Source organism: Pectinophora gossypiella, chromosome 1 (genome assembly GCF_024362695.1).
Source record: "Pectinophora gossypiella chromosome 1, ilPecGoss1.1, whole genome shotgun sequence".
In the NCBI taxonomy this organism is placed as follows: domain Eukaryota; kingdom Metazoa; phylum Arthropoda; class Insecta; order Lepidoptera; family Gelechiidae; genus Pectinophora; species Pectinophora gossypiella.
The window spans coordinates 11,208,448-11,232,703 of record NC_065404.1 but is presented as its reverse complement, the minus strand read 5'-3'; the positions used below and the strand labels follow the sequence as shown (position 1 = coordinate 11,232,703).

The 24,256-nt window shown below is 41.0% G+C and overlaps 1 protein-coding gene across 4 annotated transcripts in view; it reads right to left on the bottom strand.

The window, feature by feature from the left end:
- LOC126372232 (protein muscleblind) overlaps positions 1-24,256 on the bottom strand; it is a 264,761-nt gene that overhangs the window by 73,993 nt on the left and 166,512 nt on the right. For all 4 annotated transcript variants that reach the window (XM_050018163.1, XM_050018081.1, XM_050018247.1 and 1 more), the window contains one exon: positions 9,451-9,496. The gene's annotated coding sequence lies outside the window, so the exon portion shown is untranslated. The remainder of the gene's footprint in view (positions 1-9,450; positions 9,497-24,256) is intronic.

The following is a 24,256-nucleotide window of genomic DNA, read 5'->3' as shown; positions in this document are numbered from 1 at the left end:
TTTCTGACATTGAAACAAATTCGATACACCAACGCAGTCAGCGGTTACAAAAACATATCAATATTTAGATGCAATTCGTTTGTAATAAATAGCGGTCTTGGAATAATCAAAATGCATGTCTGGGAAATCACCCAACAGTATCGATCAAACGAGGATAGGAATCGTTAATTGAAACTGCGGAATATTCATGGATCAGGGCTGCGATCCATCACGTGCCCCCGCGGTAAAAATAAGGGCGTTTTATGAATTCCCCGCGACACGACAACCGTCTTGCCGCCCACACTGCGCCAGTCGACTCCATTAAAATAATGTCATAATATTCCATAAAGAGAAAAAACGTACTTTCGAATTACGCATGCACCCCTCATGGGTCGCTGTCGCTGGCACCTAATTAGAATATAAATATCTACCGGCGGCGTTTAACAACTGACCCTGCCTTTGTAATCTTAATAACCCGGCGCTCTGCAATAAAAGGCGATGTTATGCGAATTTGTGGAAATATTGTCGTCTAGGGTTAGCTTAAAGTAGCGCCGCCAGGAACGCTCAGAAATTCATAACAACATTTTTGCTATACAACAGTTATACCTAAAGAAAAAAAATTATCGCGGAAATAGTGCAGCAAGAAAATAATCGTTTTGGACAAATACAAAATTGGACGGAATGTTATGCATAACCGAGTTATTTCGGTATCGTGATATGTAAATATCAATATTATTACTACTTACTTAAAATCGATTCACAAGCTAAGCTCAAGAAATAAAAAAGTAAATAAAATAAAGGAACCGGTTGTTCATCTTATTTTTTTGCAGTACCGATGTGTGTTGCACAAAGCTACGAGAGGTGTGTACAAGCGGCGCCGGCTCAGGAGCGCTCGCCGGTCACATGTGATCCCGCGGCAGTTGCAACAATGAGCTCAGACAACCGGTCGCAGGACCGTTACAGATGATCCACCGTCAGACGACCCCTGAATATGCATGAGCTGAGACTTGACCTCGGGTTATTAGACCGCGGGCGCAGAGCGTGGGACCGCTTAGCTACACAATCGACGTTTGATATTTGCGTCAAGCTCGACACTTCCCGACATTCAACTTTTTAAATGTCAACACATGACGAAAATATTCGTTGTACTGACATAAGACGTAGTCGGAGCTGGTCCGAGACTGTGCCATCAATCAGGCGAGGCCGAGGGTCAGCCCCCGCGCCCCGACCACCTGTCGCGCCCGCCAGTTCGCAGCAATTGCTAATCAGTCACTAAGTTACGCCAAATCTCAGACTGACAGGGGGACCGAGCCGTGTGGGTAATGGTATTTTGACGAACAAGGGTATTAGCTGCCGTGACATGCGTTTTATCCCCAAAAGTATCAATCGATCCGTTTGCAGAAACTCGGTTAAGAGACGTTAGATTAGCTTACTTGTTCCCTTTGGTTCGAAACACAATTTAGAGTCATTGTTTCACTGTAAGGATTAATTCTGTTCATATAGGATTGGAACGAACAGATATCTTAATAATTTGCAGAGCTTCAGTTCCGTCAGATCTTACTTTTTTGCTCTTCTAATTTTAAAGTCTACAAGGAGCAACTTTTCAAGACTGTCTTCCTCGCTGCCAGAGCATGGTTGAGATATTCATGAAACTTTCCCTCTTTATGATAGGTATACAGTAAGTAAATTGCCCAAGTTGAGAAATACGGACACTAGTGACCTTATCCAGACTTAAATTTTACGGATCTCGGGAATGTAAAGAATGTCCCTAAATGCCAAGTAATAAAAGTAATCCTATGAAAGTCTCACCCGTTGTACAAAAGAATTATTGCTCATCGACCGAGCGGGAGTTCTCGCGTAAAATAGCAGACATTTTTGAAATAGCGGCAGGCTGTCATTTGAAGCGTCGGTATCGCAGTCCGGCGGGCGGCGAGCCGCGGCGATCGTTGTAAATTTCATCGCAATAGTGAATGTACACGCGAGACTAAAAATAAACATGGCGGCCACAACGGGCGTAGTGGAGCGATACTGAGATAACTGCTCCAGCATATCGGGCGCATGCAGCAGATCCGGCGCGGTGGCGCGGCGGGCGGCGACGCTCCCTGTTGTGACATGTGGATATGCGTCAGCGATACAGCGTTTAATTAGTGCAGCTAAATTTATCTCACTCGTCTTTTGAGTGGGCGCTAAACTGTCGATTTCATTTACGCAAAAGATTTATACCAATGCAAACCAGGGCACGCATTGTGTTGTTGTGTCCACGACATGGCGAATGAAATGGAAGGAATAATTTGGACACTGAGTACCAAATCAACCTAATATTGGAAAATTATATCAATGGAAAAATGGAGTCTATAAAATTGATTATATCTACGAAATAGAACAGAGTTATAATAGCTTTAAAATATTCCACGACAATAATTCATAGCATGGCGGAGAATCGAGATCAGACACGCAGAAAAACAATTCTAAGCTCCGAAACTTCATCTCTTACATACGAGACGGGTATTAGTTTACAAGCAGTCTTAGGCAAGTACATACTTCTCAAAGTTCTAAAAGTACCTAAGAAGCGTTCTGGAAGAGGAATAATGCACAACGCAAGGGGGAGATCACAATTTTCTTGTATACATTTTGTTTCAGAAATATTTACGTCACATTTGACTGCGAACCGTTTGTCATCTCCAAGCGCTATATTGGAAGCGAAGCCTTATGGAACCATGAGATATGGCGGCGAAGCGACGGCACAAAAATGTAATGCGCTTACGTCTTATACGTCACGGAAACAAATGGGAGTGGAAATTTCTCAGTCGTCGGGGAGAAATCGCCTACACCGTGGTTGAAAATCATTTTAGCGATGATAATACGCAAAGCAGCAAAGCTGTGACGAGCAGATACAAACTCGATTGAAGCGAGGAACGGAGCAATAACGTCGGTGGGCTTCATCTCCGCCAGATCACGTTCGTGGAACAAAAGGAGAGCGCGGCGAGCCGACAGCGGCAAAACGACCTAAAAAACTTACGTTCAATTGGAGCTTTTCATACTTAACAAACTCGACGTTCTTATAGAGCGCTCGCAAATGACGCTGCGCCGGTGTCGCGTTAATAGTCATTACGTCTCTAACGTACTGTCGAGGTGTATACCTACGTATTGATAGAACTCAGTGCGAAGTTTGCATTTGCAAGACATTTTCGAGGGAGGCGAAGAATATTGAACTGAAAGTGAAAAGGACAATCGCCAAAGCTGTGAATGTGCAATGTGACAACTCCATGCAGCATTAAGAAGACATTAGGGGTGGGTCTGAAGGCACGGCAGAGGGCGCATTATTTAGCGATTTATCACGTATCCGATAGCAAAAGGAACATGAGAACACTTTGCCGTCACGCGTGCTCTTCGTTATTTCTATACTCTCTTAGAAAGTGCGCATTACTTTGTAAAAAGATTTATTTTATGTTAGGAATATGTTCACCATTATACAAGATGTAGCTCCGCGTAAATGGAGGATAAAGTGTGGAAAGTAATAAGGACAATATACCTAGTATTTTTAACAATGTTTGGAAAAGGAAGTTTCCATTGCAGCTGTCACTTTCGCCCGGCGAGACGCGATGACTCGGCGGAATCGCCGCATGAACCTTTCATCGTTCGTCGTCGCGAGCTTTCAAAAAGCTTTCAGTGGTCGATCGCGCCGATTGCGATTACGAGCGGTACCGATACAATGTTCGATTCCAATTATGGCAAATATGAATCATCGGTTGCCGAGTAAAACATGCAAACGTTATCGCTTAATAGTTAATTTGTTTATGATATAAACATCCCAATTTCCGTGGGTGATTGTGGTGCACCGCCGGGCGCGGTTGCCAAGCGCCCGCAGCGGAAAATTTGGCGGAACCTGATCGACACCGCGGCCGAAAACTATGCATTTTAAAGTCGGATCAATCGATACGCGGTCGGGCGCACACGTGCGCTAGTTGTTTATGTGCCGCAAAAACCGCGGTATTTTGCGTGACTGCCAACAGTGGAAAATATGTATGAGCGGCTTTTAGGAGTTCCCATGAGAGGAGTTAGGTTAGAACGTATGGGACACAAGTCACGCGGCGTCATTATCGTTACAGTTCAGTGGTCGCCGCAATTTGAGCGGGTGTGTAACGAGCGTCGCGCTCCCGGACTTCGTTAATTGAGCTCTCTGCCCGTCGATTCTTTATGCAGAACTTAATCGAGCTCCGACACGTTTTCAACTGAATTATCCACTTGAATTAGTTATTGAAATATTGTATCTGAGCTGATATCGTACGATATTATAAAATTGACTACATGAACGCTTTTGCTTCAAAGATTTTGCTTATAAGTTCAAAAAAAGGAATTGTTTTGATGATATCAATGGCTTATCAAAAAAAGAACATTGCTATATTTAAACATCGGAATTTATGGGAGACACTTCTTAGTTTACGAATGCTAGCATATTCAAGGAGGAAAAGGTTTTCCTTCCTCATCTCATGATTATTTTATACTTGCGCCTTTTCTCCTTACATTCAGACGATGATAAAATATTTATTTCAGGTTCTTAACTAGAAAAAAGTTTTGGAAAATCAGACACAGTTTGTTTTAAATTGATGGTAAGACTAACACGGGAAAGCGAATATCATGAGGCTTCTAAGTGAAATTGAAAATACGAAGATGCACTTCGGTAGATATTGAATAAATTTCAATATTCAAGGTAGCGTTTTACAAATATCGGTTGATATTGATACAGGTAGGCGGGCCGCGGCGGCGGGTACCGAGGCGTGCCTGCTCCCAATGCCATAAATATTTTACGGTGCACTCCTTTATGGTATTGTGATTAGATTGTCGCGCTCCCAGCGCCACGTGGATCGATCCCGCATCAAACTTTCAATAACACGTGCCTCCTTATACTGCGATTTCAAAATTTTCAAGCTCTCTGATCTAACTCATGTACATTAATATCTACCGGAATTGACTTACAAAAGGGAAAGCCAACACTGAATGAAACGTTGAGGGTTGAAAGGATCTGCGGATGTACAAGGAGGAGGTAGGTACTTAGTTTGCGTTTAATAGATAACAGCGAGTGTTAGTATTCGCGCCGGGGAAGGAGAACATGACGTCTACACGTTGGAAGGGGAAGTGGTAAGGTCGCGTTACCGCCGTTTGAAAGTGAGATGCGAGGCGCCAGGAGAGCAACAAATTAAGTCCCCGCGGGGAGCGGCCCGCCCACCGCCGCGCCGCCGCCCGCGCCGGCGATGAGAGGGCACCCGCGATAACGTCTCGCCGAAGGGAAAACTTGAATATTTCCAACGAATTACGCAACCAAATTCGCTGAATAAAAGTTCGCGTACGTGCCCTGACAACTGGCAAAGTATTTTTGAAGTTCCCTTTACGTTCAAATTAGAAGTTTAGGAGTGTTTAATCGCTGCACATATCGCTAACCCTAACGTCTCTGTAGATCTCCAAATAGCCAATTACCTTTTCAAAACTACTCTTCCGTTTTCCTCAAATATTATGACTGCTTCACTAAAAATATCGTTTTATTGGTCAATATCTCTCCTTATAACAGGTGCTCGAAAAAATAATAAAAAGATATACTCGTAGGCGTTTCAGAAGTGAAATAAAACTCTTACCGCAACATAAAGTTTATCACTTGAACTCATAAATATTTTGTATCAATATCACTTCCCCCGCTTCGAGTGCAGTGTATGCTTTTAATGCGAACTTCCAAGTTTTATTGTGCTGTCTGCTCGACTTTTAATAAAATAAAACTTGATTTCAATTCAGCAGTAGTTGAAAGCAGAATTCTTGAACTGTACAACATTTATGATTCAAATTAATATTTAAGTACCTATGTGACAGGTACACATTACATTTATTAACTAAGTAAATACAAAGTTATGGGTCCTATTAATGCGCTATAAAAAGTTTTTAATTCCAAACGATTTTAAAAATAACGATATTCTGTTTGGAACAAACAAACGCAAAATATTAAACGCGCGATACAGTTAATGACGGCCCTATAAAAAAAGAAGGAAGAAATCTGCCAATAGCAACGCTCAAAGTGAGGGTATAAAATTAAATGGGTAGAAGGCGTTTTTACAAGTTTATCGAGCGTTCTACATCGGGCAGACGTCTAATGGGCTCGCAGGCGCCGCGCGCGCTGCCTGTCTGTCTCGGCCGCCGGTGACGCGTCCGCCGTCCACCCGCCAGACCGTAACAAACCGACACTTAGACCTTACCAATTTCCGATCGATCGCCACCACACCCGTGTTACACTTATGAACTGTCACTTCATCTAGTTCCAGGAAATAAAAACATTCTGCACTTCAGTACACGTGCGCAGAAAACAGCGGTGCGAGAACAAAAAGGTCGAAATGGCGGCTACTTACGGAGCGGCGCGGTTGGACGGCCCTGGCCCCGCTTTTAATGCGGATTTATCGACTCAAATTAATCGTGTAAGTAGAGAGCCGCCCGAGGAAACTTGCGTGAAACGCGATAAAGGACCTCTATTCGCTCGAAAAGCCGTTCATTGCGATTTAACTAAATTGACTTTCGCTCACTGCAAAGCTCGCCAAAGTGAGAACATATTCAATTAAAGACTTCGGCGGACAGCGATGGCATTAGCTGCGCTGAATTGTTATCACATTGTACAATTAGAGTAATTCTAAGTTATTGTAACATCGTAATAACTCACTTGTGGTGCTTTACATACCGCATGCTGGGACCACGTTGTAAACTAAGTTAAAGTGAGTTGAAAATGAGACGATTCGAGGTTTCCTATCTTTTGGATTGGATATTGATATACCCGATGTATTTAAATGAAAAAGTAATATAAAAGCAACAGCAAATCTTAGCTTTCAAGAAAGTAATACATGTTGAGTGGCATAGTTGGGCAGAATATCGAATACGACTGGGTTTTCGGAACGACGCGTCAGCCTATAATCTCATTTTTACTACGATACGAGGAAATGAGATGCGATTAGCTTACCTAACGAATGAACATCAAATGTAATATTGTAAAAAATACTGTATTGTGACAAAAATAAACCGACGTACCTATCAACTATATACTTATTAAAATTGTCTTGTCTAGTACTTAAATGAGAAATTGTCAACGTAGTGAAGTTATTTGTTTCGGAAGTTTCAATGTAAAATACTATCCATATCAGTAGCGCTTTCCAACCGAGCTTAAAGTTATTTCAGACAAGAGCGACAGTAATGCATGGAAGACACGTAGTCGCGTGAATAACGAATGCGGAACCAAGCGGCACTGCAGTAACTTACGACAATCATCAGATCCATTGCTTGTAATTTACGAAAGATATTTGAAGCGCAATGGCTCCCATGAACTTTCGGAATAGAAAATTCAAGGAATAGCAGTGTTCTTCGACGGAGCAAGAGTGATTCCGAGCCGCTTACACGGGCACACGCCCCGAGACTGCATAATACATTTCGGGGAATGCACCGCAGTTTGATCCCTTTCTAGACAAGGTAAGTACTACTGTGCCGCGAGTGGAAAGTTCTCTTGATGTTGCCTCCACTTTTCACCCAAACGCGGACATGAACTAGTAAGGGGCTTTACGGTTTCAACGTAAATTGACAAAGTTTTAGAGACATCTCTTTGTCTTCCCATCGAGGCCATATCGACTACAATTTATTTACGACTAATCGTTTCGGGAACTTTCCAGAGCAAAGTTTGTGTAAAGTATGAGCAGAGAAAAGGCTAATTATGAAGTTCTTCAGGTTGATGCTTCGAATGTGAAAGCAGCGTTTCAAAGACCTCAGACAGATTTTTAAAACAAATCTGAAGCAAATGTTACTTTTTTATAATAATAGCGGTTAAAAAAACATGACCCTTCTTTTTGCTTCGCCGCAGTCGGATAAAAAGACATACCTGCAGTAATGTTAACTGTTAACGGTCTAACCCAGTAACCTACATTGTCAAACAATCAGGCCACATCACAAAGGGAAATTAAAATTCATAGGTTGGCAATAATAGATATTACTACTTCATTGCAACTACTTCCTTACTGTTCTGGAGTTCTTTTAAGCTTAAGAGTAAGTGAGCGTCTTGTTACATCAGGCAGCGCGAATAAGAGGAACACACAATTTATTTAGTAGCAAAAAGAAAGTGTCAAAGGAATTTAGTTATTTTCATGTATGATTTTTAAGTGTCAAATCAATTCAGAGCTAGAGAGTTCATGTAGATGTGTAATACAAACGGCGCGTAAGGAGCAAAACAATGGCAGCCAGGTACGTGGGTTGTAGTAGAGGCAATCTGGCATTTATTAATGTGTGTGGATCGCCTCGGCAGGCCGGGACAATGGCTCATGTTTCTCCGGGATTGTTGTCCGCTGTGGTGAACCTGGATGTGCTATGTGCACTGCGTACTCCACAACATTGATATACCCGGATGATATATGCGACTAGATGTACCAACTACAATTAAGCACTACACTTTGTCAAGAAGCGCCAAAGTTAGCTAGACGAGGACAGAGGTAATATACTAGAGTATGTAGAATTGTCGACTTGTTCTAGTTATTGCAATATTCAAATTGCAAAGCCAAGCAGAACGGTTTAATATCAAGTCATGTGAAGTTAGAAAAACTTGTTTCCATTCCAAAAATCAGCAAAAGGATAAACCTAAAATATTCTTGAAAATACGACAAAATCGTCTTACAGCGTGATTGCAAAAGCTACTACAATAATGGCAGTATAACATTGCTCCGTTTTTGAACTCAGTTCGTTACTCGGATATAACGACGTTGTATTTCAAGTAACAGGACAAGAGATAGTGATCTTGGCGACCAACTTCATGCAAGGTCACCAGCTGTTTCCGCGTTTGACATTAAAAATAACTAACATTACAAGCAAGTCATTTTCAACTGTGATATTTTCCCGGGTCAAATGCAATAAGCATTCGCTACTTATCAATTCCTGGTTTAGTTCAGTCAAGGTCATTTAGCTATCGAATATCTACCTACAAAGTACTGAAAGGTGTAGGCTTATAAACCCAGTTTAAACAAAGTAGAAGTTCTAGATAACAATAACAATGTTATAGAGAATTGATCGGTACAAAGACGAGAACCACTTTGAATAAGATTTGAACGGATGCCATTGAACCACACCTAAAATTGAACACACAATCCTTGTGTTGTAGATGGACCGTCAAAACGAAATGGAGGCGAAAATTATAATGAAGCTTTTCTCAGGAACAACATCAAGAAAACTTGAACCATTTTGCTGAGCAAAGTTACGAAAGATAAGCGAGGAAGACCTTGGTATTTTGCCAAGAGAGTAATCATGAAAAATATGAAAATATGACAGAGAAACAGAAGGATATTAAAATATGAAATAAATTTCCAGCAAGACAAGGATGACACGAGGAGTAGCAAGTAGACCGATTAAGACCAGCTTTAATATGATTTGACAGTGTGATATTTCGTATGATATATAGGCTTGAAAACTTACTTTTAAGAGAGCTTCTTTACAATGATATATGACTCCGGTCCAAAATCTGAAACAGAAGAAAATTATGATTTATAGCAAACATTTAAATATTGTATCGTAAACAGCGCTCGTATCGATGAGTATCGAGAAGTTAGGACATTTCAAAACCGTAGGACATCAAGTCCTAAGTGATATCATTTAAGTTTGCTCGCACACATTGCCGCGCGAATATAAAACTAAACCAATTACAAGTTTTCCAATATGACCGGCAAATTATACCAATGTTAAACTCGCAATAGCCCCTCAACGCGGCTTCTTGCGGAGTTCGTATTAAATTGAAGAAAGGAGCGTAGACGATACTCATCCTGATTTATACAGCCATATAAACACAAACCAACACAAGATAAACCTCTGGTTAAAGTAGCAGTTAGATACAATACCTTCACGTACTTAAAACTTCGTCAATTAGGTTGTATATCAAATAACACGGGATACACACCTGTGACTTTTCGCTGCAGCAATTAAATAATAAACATTTTAATGCCGCAATTTTCAGAAGGCTCTTAAACATACAATTTGTAGTGTATTGGCGTGTTATCACTGTTTCTGGTCAAGGTTAAGTATACTTTATTCAGGGCCTTTCTTAGTCCGTGTCGACTGTACCTAGGTAAAGCTATTAATAAAAAAAAACACATTCTCCTTGAACGTGAATTGTGGTACGTGATTTCAAACTTTTAAAAGTTAATTTATTTTTTGCCCTATTCCTTTTTCAGCCGCAATGACACTTGAGAAAATGAACACTTAGGTTGGTAATATTACTTACTTGTTACGATTTTTCTATCGGTTACAATATTATTTCTTATTCTTTTTTTATTTCTTGGTATCTACATACCTAAATAAACAATAACACCGGAAATTGTTATCTTTACAAGCGTCCCTTCGTAATATTAAGCTAAGTGTGTTTGCTGGTATGTCATTAGTAACCGTATACCTGTACCTTGGTTGTACGGCGTTGTAGCCGTATAATTCGAGGGTGTCGTGATTAGCTCGTCATCTAACCCACTGGTTAGTAGTCTCGTAAAATTAATGGGACAATAAATAATAATCATTAACTCGAAATATTGTTAAATTCATTACGGGAACTAGAAACTTGAGAATCATTAGTTTTGCTTTTATGAACTGACACATCCATACAAAACAATACGCGAATGTAGGTACGTAGGCACTCATTATCTACGTGCAGAAGTTTCAAGTTGAGAGTAGAAACAATAAATCTGTAGTCCCTGTAGTGTTTACTGTGCAATCACGTCGCTATTCTAGTTACATAATTTGCTTTTGCAGCGCGAAGCGAAAAAGCTGCGATTTAAAAACTCCATTACGGGGCGGCATTCGTTTCGCCGTGACACAATACGCGTTAACCGACAAAATGAGAGCGTCGCAGCTAGTTACGGAAATAAAAGCTGTTATTATGAATCGCGGCGGCGGTGCCAGTGGTGGCGCGGCGGAGGCTCGGGCGCGGGAGGAGTCAGGTAAACACTGCTATTTGCATTACACGCCCCGGCCCTTGGCTAGGATTTGTGACATCCGCCGGTAAGCTCCGTGAGCGCTCTCTCGCGGCAACTCTAATTATTGTTGAATTCATTACGCCACGGCGACATGTGCGAGATTGGATTCTGTGTAAATATTTAACTCTACCTAAACGTACAAATGTTGTAGAGTAGAACTCACCGAGCAAAATTAAGATAACTATTTTAGAGTAACCTAAACAAGGCTGCTGCCTTATTTCTACAAATCTGATTTAAAATTGTATCATTGAATTTCAAAGTTTGTAAAACAAAACGTAAAGTTGTCGGAGTTGAATTAACTAAGGTAGTATTTAGAGCAGAACTGGAAAGTACCCTTGGAAATCCGGTGGGATTCTCACTAAACTAAACGGAACTCTGTTCGATATAAAGCAAGTTCATTTGGAGGAGAATAAAATGGATGTACCTAAGTTTGGATTAAGTTTTGAAATACGAACCTATGGAGGCTAATAACTGGAGGGGTGAGAAGTTGGTGAGTTCTGTGAGGCGGTAAGTGTGCAAGTTTTTGTTGGCGGGTGTGACGTGTCGCGCGCCTTTTAGTGAGCGTCAGTAATCTGTGTCGTCTGCGGAGCTACTCCGCGGCATTCAGAGCTGCAAGCGGCGGGTCCGTGGCGGAGAAACAAAGCCGTCACTCACACCAAGACTTCGTGCCAATTGCATTTGTTTAAGCTCTGTTAATTTAGTTTTATTACCACTGCTAATTTTTGACCTGGTCCCGACGAGCTCTGTGTGTGCACGTGAAAAACGAAAAAGAAGGCGCCCCGAAGGTGATGAGGGTGAAGTTATTGATAACTACAGATGCTGCTAAAGAACGAGAAGAATACCTTACATCATCATCGGATATCAGGATTGAAATATTTTTGAAAAGGACAATAATGTTACAATAGAAAGTTAGCTTTTTTATGGATAATAATTGATCTGTTTAAGCACTTCACTTCTAATTTGCACAACTAAGATCGACTCGATCGTCACCGCAAAATTGAGGTCTGTTAAGATAACAATAGAGGTGAAACTTTACCCAAAACACACTGGAGTTAGAATCTTGTAGTCTTTGTTTCAAAGTTCGTATCCGGGCATACTGATCTTTGTGTGTAATTTTGCATAATTTATGTTTAATTAGTAAAGAAGCATTAATTAAACTATAGTAAGAGATTATATGAAGATTAACACATTAATTTTAAAATAGGCGTGGAACAGAGCTTATCCCATTTACCATACTTAGTTAATTTCTGGGAAAGTTAACATACTTAGAGATATTTGAATACTTTTTGAAAACTTCGCTTTGCTATGTTAATAGGTATACCAAGAGATCGACAAAAACAAGAAGGGATATTTTGGAATAGACAGAAAGGCAAACTTTTATGTTACCGTTAGAAGTTTAAAACCAGAATTAGCAAAGTTGAGCGCGCTTTCAAAACTCAATCGAAGTGCTCGGCACGTCGTACGTAAAATTCGACGAAAGTATGACAAAAGCACGTGCGCGCCTGAACCTTCTAAACTTCCCGAAGGACAACGCGTTATTTAGGAGCGCTCCTGAAAGGCAAGGTGTGTCGTCGCGAGCCCAGGGGAATTCACTATGCTTTAAAGCTGGTAATTTGATGTGAGTCTTCCGAGATTTTTCCATCTTCCCGGGTCGTTGGGGAGCGGGCGGATTAGGCCACGCACGGCCTGGGCGAGGGCGGCGACGCGCCAGATTAATGTCGCGAGCTTTGCGCCAAATTTAAAATGTCACGTTCCATTTTTCCAGCCAACAGCCCGTCCCGTCAGCGACCCGTTGAGTTAATGTTTCCGATTGCTACGCTTCCCTTGTTTATGCACACCATGAAACGGTTTCGCGGAATAGGGTGGAGTAATCTTATCCGGCTACTCCATTGAATTACATCGAATGTATACACAACGCAGACTTATACAGTGACCATTATCGTACAGACAGCGAGTGGAGTGCTTAACTAAATGGTTGTCCTTGAGACAACGTGAATAAGAAAAACTTATAAAGGTCAATGCTTCTTACACGCGTGCGTCTATAGCACACAAATGTACATGTATTATCTAAAGTGAAGCCAACATGGAAACGGGGCGTAGGAAAAAAGGCAAAGTCGTAAAACTGGCGCCCACCAATCACCAAATAAGGCCGGCGCGGCACCGCCGAGCCGCTCGGCGTCGTCCTTGACTCCCGGCCAAATGACATAAGTTGGCCCATGGGCGCGGATTCTTTGCTAATCGATAAACAAGACAGAATGGATGAACAGCCGAACCGCCTGACCGCCGCACCCACGCTTACCTATTAACTTGTCATCCAGTTTGGTCATGATTCCATAAAAAATGCAATCAGACGGTTATCGCACGTGGTAAGACAAAGCACATCTTTAAGCAGTATACTTTTGGAAACAAACTCACGTTGAATCACCCACGGTTCTTCTGAGCTGTATGTTTAAAATTTGCATTCAGCTAGTAAGTCACAGCAATTAAGCTTGTTGGTATTTATATTCTATCTATCTATATCAGCCTAAATTTATATCCAATTTTGGACGTAGGCCTCTTCCATGTTTTTCCATTTCCGACGATCCTGGGCTATCGACATCCAGCCATATCCTGCGTGCCGGACAATGTCGTCCTTCCATCTCATTGGTGGTCTTCCTCTCGGTCTTGTGAATGCTCGTGGGCGCCACTCTAACAATCTCCGGGTCCATCTTTCCTTGCTCATTCGAGCAATGTGTCCCGCCCATCTCCACTTGCGTTCGGCAATTACTTTTACCACATCCCTAACCTTGGTTTTAGATCGAACCCAAGTATTTCTCTTCCGGTCCCGTAAGGAAATGCCGAGCATAGCTCTTTCCATTGCTCTTTGAGCAACACGGAGATTCTCTGCGGATTTCTCAGTTAGGGTCATGGTCTCGGCTCCGTATACGAATACTGGCAGAACACATTGCTCAAAGACTCTTCGTTTTAAGTGCATTGACATCTTGCTACGTAATATACTTGCGTTGGCGCCGAAGGATGCCCACGCCCGAGCGACTCGTTTCTCCACTTCTGCGGTTTGGTTTTCGCTGCCTAGCGTGATCTTATGCCCCAGGTAGATATACTCCGACGTGACCTCAACCGGTAGACAATACTGGTGGGTAAGGATATTGGTCATGATTTTAGTTTTGCTCTCATTGATTTTTAGCCCAACTTTAGCTGATTCCTTTTGCAAAGAATTGAGCATGACCAACATATCTGGTATATTACTTGAGAATATCACCAAATCATCTGCGAAGCGTAAATTGGTAAGGTTTTCTCCATCCACGTTTATGCCCATATTGTCCCAGGCTAGATTTTTGAAGACGTTTTCAAGTGCGGCATTAAACAGTTTTGGGGAGATAGTGTCCCCTTGGCGTACTCCTCTACCCAGCCTGAACTGTTGGGTCTTCTTGTGCAGACTCACACATGCTGTAGCGTTGCTCTGTAGATGTTTCATTAGGGAAATGTATTGTTCATCGATTCTACAATCCGCAAGGGCTTTTTCGACCGCCCAAGGTTCGACAGAGTCGAATGCCTTTTCGTAGTCGATGAATGCAATGATGATCGGGATCTGGTACTCATTACACTTTTCAATCATTGTTTTAAGAGCTTGGAGATGATCGCATGTACTGTAGCCACTTCGAAAACCAGCCTGTTCTCTCGGTTGATAGCCATCTAGTTTGTTTTTTAACCTGTTCACTACTATCCGCGTGAAGAGCTTGTAGACGTGCGATAGCAGGCTGATCGGTCTGTAGTTCTCAAGCCGTCGTATATCACCTTTCTTATGTAGTAGGGTAATGACAGCATTATTCCAGGACTGTGGTACTGTTGCTTCCATTAAACACTTTGTGAATAGTGAGGCAAGAGCAGATTTGAAAGTGTCCGTTGTGCTCTTTATCATCTCTGGAATAACTCCGTCCTCACCAGGGGCTTTGCGGTTTTTCATCTGGCTTAGCGCCAGGTGTACCTCGTCTAGTGTGATGTCGGGGATATCCTCAGAACCAACATTTGATATTGATGGTCTTTCCTGGTGTTCTGGTCTAGTTGACGGACTCTGAGCTTTGCTTTTATAGAGGTTTTCATAGAAATTTTGAACTACCTCTAAGAGCTCGTTACGGTTGTTGACAATATCTCCGTTCTCATTAAAGAGTTTGAAGATTTGCTTCCGCCCAATACTCAGTGTTGCTTTCATCACTCCTCTGCTTTTGTTCTTCTCGATAGTATCTTCGATAACACTTTCTTCGTAATTCCTTAAGTCCCGTTTTACAAGTTTCTTTACGCGACGCTGTATCTGGTGGTATTCAGGTGTATCGATTTTACCTTCAGTTCTGTGTTGCCTTCCCTGTTCTATAAGCAATAATGTCTCTGCAGTGAGTTTCTGATTTTTCGCGCAAGGAGTATTCGGAGTAATCCTTCCAGCAGCTAGGGTCATTATTCCGATTAGATGGTCGTTGAGTTCATCTATGGTCATGTGTTCAGTAGAATTTGTTTGCAGCTGTGTGTCGATATAGTCCTTGTAGTGAACGGTGTTTTGCCTTAGTATCTCTATCTTATCTTCGTTTGGTGTTTTCTTCTTAAATATGAGATTTCGCCTTTCCTTTTTGATGTTAAAGGTGCAGAAGGCCCGAACCAATCGATGATCACTGCCCGTTGAAAATTTGTTTAGCACAGTTACATCCCTAATAATTCCCATTTTATCGGTAATGATGTAATCATATTCGTTCTTGTTTACACCATTTGGGTGTCGCCATGTCCACTTCCGTTGTGGTTTCTTAGCATAGAAAGTGTTCATAGCAAACAGGTTGTTGTTCTGCAGAAAATTTAGTAGAGTTTCTCCGCGAGGGTTTCTTATGCCTAGACCATAGTTTCCAATACTCGTTTCCTGATCACATGTCTTTTCCCCTAGTCTAGCATTGAAGTCTCCGATCAACATTGTGTAATGTGTCTTCACTTTATTAAGTACACTGGATATATCCTCATAGAAGGTCTCGACTTCCTCATAATTATCTTTTTTCATGGTAGGTGCATAGGCCTGGATAACCTTCAGTTCGTGTTTAGATGACAAACGTAATCTCAGATATGCAACACGATTCGACACGCTATTCATTTCTATGACCTGGTCTGTAAGTCTTTCATTAACAAGGAACCCTATACCTCCCACGCCAGTTTTATGGCCTTCCTTATAATAAAATAGGTTTCCGGACTTCAGTTTGAGGGTTTCTTCACCTTGTCTTCTAATTTCACAGATTCCTAGGATGTCCCATTTGATTTTTGCCAATTCGTACTCTAAATAGGTCAACATATCGTTATTCGATAGCGATTGGATATTATAAGTCGCAATGTATAATTGTTTGCGGCAGTTAGTCAACTCCCAGTGATTACTTTTCGCACCCCTGCTCCGTTTCAACTGGTTACTGCTCGAACCAGAGAGTGACGGTGCGCTGGGAACTCGGGGTCGCTTGCTTGTTTTGTCGGTCATTTGTACTTTGGAAGGGTTTGTAGCAAATAATCACCACGACTGCAACGACGGGTTGGTGATAGCAGTGCCACAGCCAGTGGTAACAGTTTCCGTTGCCGCCTATGGGTATTCTCCTTCTTCAGCCATTTTCCTCACCGCGAGGTCCGCCTGATGAAGGGCTGGCAGGCTGCTTCCCTCTGCCAGGGCTAAGCACTTATTTAATGGCGGTGCTAGCTCGCCATGTCACAGGGTCGTCATTGGATATAGTGCGAGTTTTCCTGGAGATACCTGTGCCAATAGATACCCCGCCCGCATCCTGATAGCCCTGCCGCCTCGGTCCGGGACTGCTTATTCGGTATTCACCTTATTCGCAGCTATCCTACATACTATAGGAGTATTCCACTATCCGCCACCTGTGGACCCGGTAGTTAGCTGAGACTCGCCACTACATTTTACCGGTATTTATATTACCCAAGTATAAAGCAACAACTTTTGCAATTTCCACATCCCCACAGAAGTCAGTTCACGAATTGCCTTAATTTTAATAATTTGACGTTTATACTGCATGAAGTGCGTGTCTGAACAGCTATAAAATGTGCGTGCCGTTGGAAATGGATGCGTAGCGTACAGACATGGTGTAAATTTTCAGCTTATTTTGGTAGCCTTGAATCCTGATAGGTATAACGACTTAACTTGACACACTTCACATGATATGGGCAATGTTAACAGAGTAGTATTTGTTCTGTTGTCTACGGAAGCTTTATAAATGAATAAGGTCACGTGTTCATGTCAAATGGATAGACTGATTAAGTATTCATTCTATATTACTGAAGAAAATTAGTGCATCTTTTGCCCACATACAAGCACATGCCTCTATAACATGGAAGAGTTATTCTTACAAGATTCTTACAAGGAGGTTACTACATTTAATTGTTTGTCAGAAACGAGCGTGACGTGATTGCAAATCTTATTTGTTTGCATAAGGCAATGGCAGAAGCAGTCTGCGCCGCCTTCATCAAAGTCAAGTTCATTGGCAATAGCCCACGTGCTCGCCCCCACTGGCAAGGTGACTGACTCTTTCATACAATTAATGACATCGACGTGTATGGTCGTGAGTAATTACCCGTCTATGGCGTACTGTCTCGGTTGATGGTATTTTAGTCTACGAAGCTATCCAGCCTTTAGCCGAGAATTTAGTCTGTGAATTTAATTAATGAATGCAGTGATAACGCTGAGGATTTAAATAAATTCGTATAATGGCCGGAGTAGTTACAATTACCATATGATATATTCTACAAAACTACTCTACTTCAAAAACCGCTGAAGCAAAATATAGTTCACCAACAAACGTCAGTTGCATCTGACGGGGTAAAATAGGGCAATCAATTTCGTTAGGTATCAGAATTGGCACTTCGTGAGGCCTAACGGGCTAATCAATGATTCAGCGATCGATGGACGAACAAAGCGCATTAGTGAGGCGATCGCTAAACGTCCACTTCGCCGGTGGGCAAACATGAAGGCGTAATCCGTCGAACGGCACTTAGCGCGCGCCGCAAGCTCCACGCTCCACCACTCTAATTGCGTGCCTACTAATCTGTTTGCAAACGCATTGCATTACCGATTTAAGCTTGGAGTGACGCGCATCATCTTAAAACATCGTGTTAAACTAAGCAAAATGAAAAACGTGCAACAGGATTACGCCGCTAGGAAGTAAACGTTAAGAATATTGTACAATCGCGAAACCAGAACAGTCGTTGCTTTGTGAAAAGCAACTTAACCGGAATATTTATAAGGTCATAAAAAATAAGGAAACAATTTATAGTACAACTCAAAAGATTGCTAGCTCATGTTAGTTGCAAAATGCTATAAATAATAGTACAATACAAACAATTAATTGCACATGTTGCACGGAGATGAATGGTGATGTTACAATGAACAAATAATCTAATTATAAGAGGAAGACTCGGTCATAATAGTAATGATGTAAAAGCTTAGTAATATAATAATTCCATGCTTAAGCAAACTATAGGAATAGAACGATGATTAATGTTATGGATTCACTGGTATTGACAAGTCAACACAACAAAATAGAAATAGTAGAGCTATTTTCACGGGATCCCAGGCACCGTGCAGTCAAGTTTGAAGAGCGGAAAATGTGTGATTGACATTTTAAAAGAAAAGTTTCACAAGTACCTATCCCAAAGGAACCCTTTTGCTCATTGTTTCCTTCAAAGATCTTCGCCTCGATGCTGTTGCTAAAATATTTAGCATGCATTTTAAGGAGTAAGAGTCTACAGTTAGTTAAAATAAAGTCAATATTGTCTTTAGTCTCCCGGGTAACAAGCGGCAATTAATTAATAGTAGCTACATCTTTATTCGTAGTGATAGAATACTAAAAGCTCCTTTGTGAGATAGTAGGCATACCTATTCCAAAGGAAGACAGTTAAACTATACCATCTGGTAGAGGGCATTGTTAAATAGCAATGAGTAATCCTGTCTAAGTTTTAGCATTGTGTGCAATGATGCGTACCGTCTGCCGATGGTTCTGTAAATATTTATTGATAGATTTATACCTCCAGTCCCTTGCTTGAGGACAAAATTACACGCTGAGTAATCGGATGAGTCTGCTTCGTTTCGCTCAATGATTTTCTTTTATGGGTGCGATTTTTTTTGTTCGCCTCCACTGATTCGCTATTCGAGTTTCTTTGTAATTTATATGCGTCCACAAACAGTTGCATGGCCTTATACGAGCAGTCTCGACTTGCAGCTATAAAATATTTGTTTCAGAAGGCCAAGCCGAATTAAGTGATGGAGACAATCAATCTTGGAGATTACAAATAAAGACGTAATGAATTTTGTAAAGGTTTTAAGCATTTAGAACGCCAACGTGTGAACGGGACAATCGGATTTGTCTAATGGAGCAGAGTGATTGCAGTGGAAACAATCCAACTCGACCGATATTGCATTACGCTCCACTTGGCCTTCGGGTCCGTGATAGCCGAAACTATGACTCAGTGTATTTGTTGCAGCATCGATCACACTGGCCGATTTTTACGGTAGTATTTTGTTGCAATCAAATATTTTGAAATAGTTGCTGTTTTCGCTATAAAATGGTTTTATACATTACTAACTTACAATACAAGTTATACCTACAGAGAGACTAAAATGTAATTTTCACCGGTAACAGCGGCGGAGCTTAATATGCTCCACATCTCGAAACATGTTAATGAGCATTCTGTTATATATTTTTACTAGTAAGTAGTGTGTGGCGCCATGCATAGAATGACTTTTACATTAGATAAATTAGTAGCGGATAACAATGGCGGCCGCTAACTAGAAAGTGAATCGGGCTGTTGCTGCGAATGGCCTCTCAGATCGTATCGATCCTGGGTTCGTTACTCTATTCATTATTCTCTCAATCACAATAAGGCAATTTTACTTTAACTATACCCACATCTCACGATATAGATACTGCTAGTATAGTTAAGTCATTATTTGCAGGAAATGTCACGGGGCATACTACGCTTTCGTAATCTTGTCGAACACCTTTGTGTTCAAATAAAACCTGAACTTTTCCACTTTCCGAAAACAGGTCAACGATCACATTCCAGCCGATGTCTTTTAATTCAAAGACTTCTTTTATAGCCTTTGCTGCAACATGCAATAAATTAGTCCTTTACGCAAAAATGGGCATCTGCTCCTCCGAAAAAATCCCTCCTTCGAAGTAAAAGGACAAAATTTACGATCCGTGTAACCGTGGGTAGACGGACCTCGCCCACGAGGCGCATGCAAATAGCTCCATTGGAGCGGAGTGGCTGGCAGGAACCAGGCGAGATTAAAATCGAAACACCTCGCGACCCCTGGCCGGTCGCCCGCGCACCGCCGCTCCCCGCGCTCGCCGCGGTAGGTAACCCGCCCTGACGACCGGTTGCCTGCCCTGCTGCAAATGCAACCGCTTTTGCAATACTGATAGTGATAACGCTTAGGAAACTTCGATTGAAATGAATACAGAGAACAAACTCACATTCGATTTCTCTTTGAGAAATCAAAGCAGTTTCGAAATCAAAATAGCGGTAACAAAACAGTTTTATCATTTAGGATTGGAAAATAACCATGAAATATTAAACACGTTCCTTATGTATTATACGCATTTCACTGTAAAATTCAGTCTCGCGCACAATTGCCAAATAGTCCATTGTCAGCACGTTGAGTGCACTTTCGCACAAAACCTGAATGATGTCAGCAAACACATAAATGACGTAATTTAGAACGACCTTTATATTTGGACCTCCTCTACCTATAAAACAGAACGCTATAAAGTTCAAAGTAAAAGTTATACTGCAGTTTCAACGGACTTGCAAAAGTCGTAGGTGTAGCATTATTGAACATTTATTTAAACGTCTTTGATTAATATCTTGAAAAGGTCAATGGTTATGTTATGTAGATAACGAAAACTAAATGTTGTTTACTTGTGCCAGGTAAGCCAGGTCGCCTACTGCCTATTTACTGGCCATGATCATTAGCCTACTGTGCAGATTACTATCCAGCTCTACAATTAAGAACTAAAGGTTGAAATTACTATTTCTGCAATCAGGTTTAAATGTTTACAGTGCAAGATTTTACGAAATGCTTGAAGGACTTAGACAGACCACAGAAAAATTAATCGATTCTTGAATCATCATAGTTGTAGGAATCATAAAAGTTAAGGCTAGATATAACTTCTAGTAAAAATCCGATATGGTATATGATTATGATGTTACACAAGAATTTACGGCTTTGGATATAAAGGAATTGCATGAGCAATAAAAACGGCGAAGTCAGTCTCGTCTCGCCCACGCGGCAGACAACGGGCGCCACACGCACCTAGCTCGACTTAGACCCAGGCTATGCCCGTCTTCGTATCTGAAGACATTAGCATTGCATTTCGCATTGTGTTTATTTTAGAGGATGCCTTAATAATACCGAAGATCGAAATTTAGGTGCCCTTTTTATCAGATGCAGATGATTATGATTGCTCATATATTCGGACAAAGCGATACAGACGTTACTGAACTGCAAAAAAATACTGAATTATATTTATATAAAGTAGTATCTAGTCCACCTCGCCAATCCAGTTTTAATATCACCGCATTAATCAGACCCGAACGAAGAACTTTACCTTGTAATATAAGATATGATATCGTATCAAATGTTATAACAACATTCTTAGTATTCATAATCTGCAGGCTAATATATATATATATATTTTGCAGATACATGTATCTTGTCTATCGGAGCATTATGTTCGTCTGTGGAAAGTAGAGCAACTGTTAGTGCACTTTCACCAGCCAGAAACCCGGCGTCTGCGCATAACCCGTGTAAATTACATTGTGCACTAACCCACAAGAGCGTGTATGACCATCTGGCTACTCTTTATCCTTTTATTTCTTTAGTAGTCTTTAGAATGCCACACAGAATGTGAAAATAGCTGCCCATAAGACATGCAATGCAGACTTTACAGCTAGAGCTAATAAATTCAATGGTTGTGACATTTGCGCGAGCTAGAGTACACACTAAAGAATTGCAAATTTAGAGCACGTATTTGCAAATATTCATTTAGTTTGAAGACAGGTAATCAAAAGCAGTAACATTTTCACACTTTTGGTTTTGCAACATTGCGCCTATTGCCAAGCGCAATAATAATATTGTGTGCCACATTGCCGCAGGCTTCTGTCTCCATTTCTGTATAGTTTGTGCGCTACGTATGTACATGCAACTGTGCACACAGGCAAGCTATTACGCATGGACTTAAATTTGCAAATGATACTTCAGCCACATCATATTCGTTTATTTGCATTAACCATTTTAAATTTCCGTTGACCTTAGCATTTATAGACTGAATATTAATAATAAAATAGTTAAACTTAATCACATGTTCTTGAATTTGCCCAAAAACTGGTTCTCTCGTCTGGCAAAGAGACAATGGTCACCGGAAAAGGGTATAAAACAATATCGAGATTGAGACAAAAGTTAGCCATATTAAAGTCCGGTTTAAGAGCGTTGCGAAGCAAGCGGGGTGGAGGGAGCAGGCAAGGCGAATCGGCAGCAGTCACAAACCAGTTTGCGAAAGGGCTCTCAGTCAAAGCATAGTAAAATGAGAGCAGCAGGTACGTTCCATACTGGCCTGAGTAACGCACAAAGAGCGTTCATGAATGTCCAACCTGGATTGCCAATATTATCATACTACCTCGTAATGTAGGGAAGACTCATGTGGTGTGGAGCTATACAGCGCTTGTATATAGCGTAAATACTGTTCGCTTTTCACTACCACAGTCAGTTGCCTTCGAGGCGGCCTGGTGCACATCGCCTGGCCTATTATGCTGGTCATTTCAATCACTATTTAATGAACATGTTTGATTATGGAACTTGGGAGTATCGATTTTCGTAATCATTTACTGGATGTGTGGCAGACAATGCTACCAATCGACAGACTTATCTCTACAGAACATTGCTTACATACTAATGTAACTACTTAACGATTTAACAATGAGCGCTCACTACTTACTGAAATATAATTTTGTATAATTCCTGAAACAGTTTCCACATATTACTATTAATAGCATCGACCTTTGCAACTTTTACGTACCTCAAGGTTGTACGATACAAACAGGTTTCATGTTAAATAAATGTTAAAACAAAACTAGGCCGCAAACTTTGAAGAAATAGCTTTTGAATTGAAGATTTATCCTCAACTCAGTTAAAGAGCTGGTTGTTGTAACAAAACAATTTAAAGACCTTCATATCAGTATGTAATGCAAAAAACAAAAACAAGCGAAATGACGTATTACCAAACCGGATTTTTCTGAATGCCTAGGCACTTTCGACGTTGTCATTGGCTAAAGGTGCATAATATCACTGAGTCACCTTGCGTGGGCCAAGGTGGCTTGTGAAGTGAATGTAAAATGTCCGATTGTTATCTCCATTATCGAATGTGAGGCAGGGAGTCAAGGAGGGAGCAACAACAGATACTTTTAAACATATTTATTTGTATTATTTCCCCAAACACAAAGATTACGCAATCGGGAAATGTAATACAAAATGCTGTGATGTAACTTAAGCAAGTAAGTAGGTAAGTACAGAGCAATATCGATGCCTATAGATACAAAACCATCTATACAATTACTCATGATAGAATACGTGGTTAAATAAGCGTAAGATAAAACGTTTCTAGTGAGTGCAGATGAGTAACGCGATCCTCGCTGTGGTGACTTCAGCATTGGTATAGGTAGGTGTATAAACTTAACGACAGAATGCAGATAAGCCAAGTTTCAAAGTGAGGAGCACACATGCCTTGAATCTGGTCATAAGGCTGCTTGCACAATTTCAACACGACGCAATAGCGACTGTGCAAATCAAACTGCGTATTTGTGTTGTATATCAAAGTACTGGCAGAGCATAAAGGGCCTGGTACCTGTGATATACTAACTGCAGCATGAAGTACTTAATTAGCTCATTAAACAATATTCCCACTTATCAAGTCAATTTAACTTGAAATAAGACTCCTTATCCGCTATTGTTCTATAGCTATTATTAACCACAATTATTGTTACGTACAAATGTTTCAAATGGGGTGAGTTACCCCTTTAAAATACTTCAAAGAAAGACAGACATGATGATTTTATTTTACGATATCGCGTAAATATTAACCCTTCGACGGATATGACTCATTACACCACCACCAGGAAGTGTTATTAAATTTTCACGATGGCGTTTTACGTTACCCACGATGCCGGTTTCGCTACTTCAT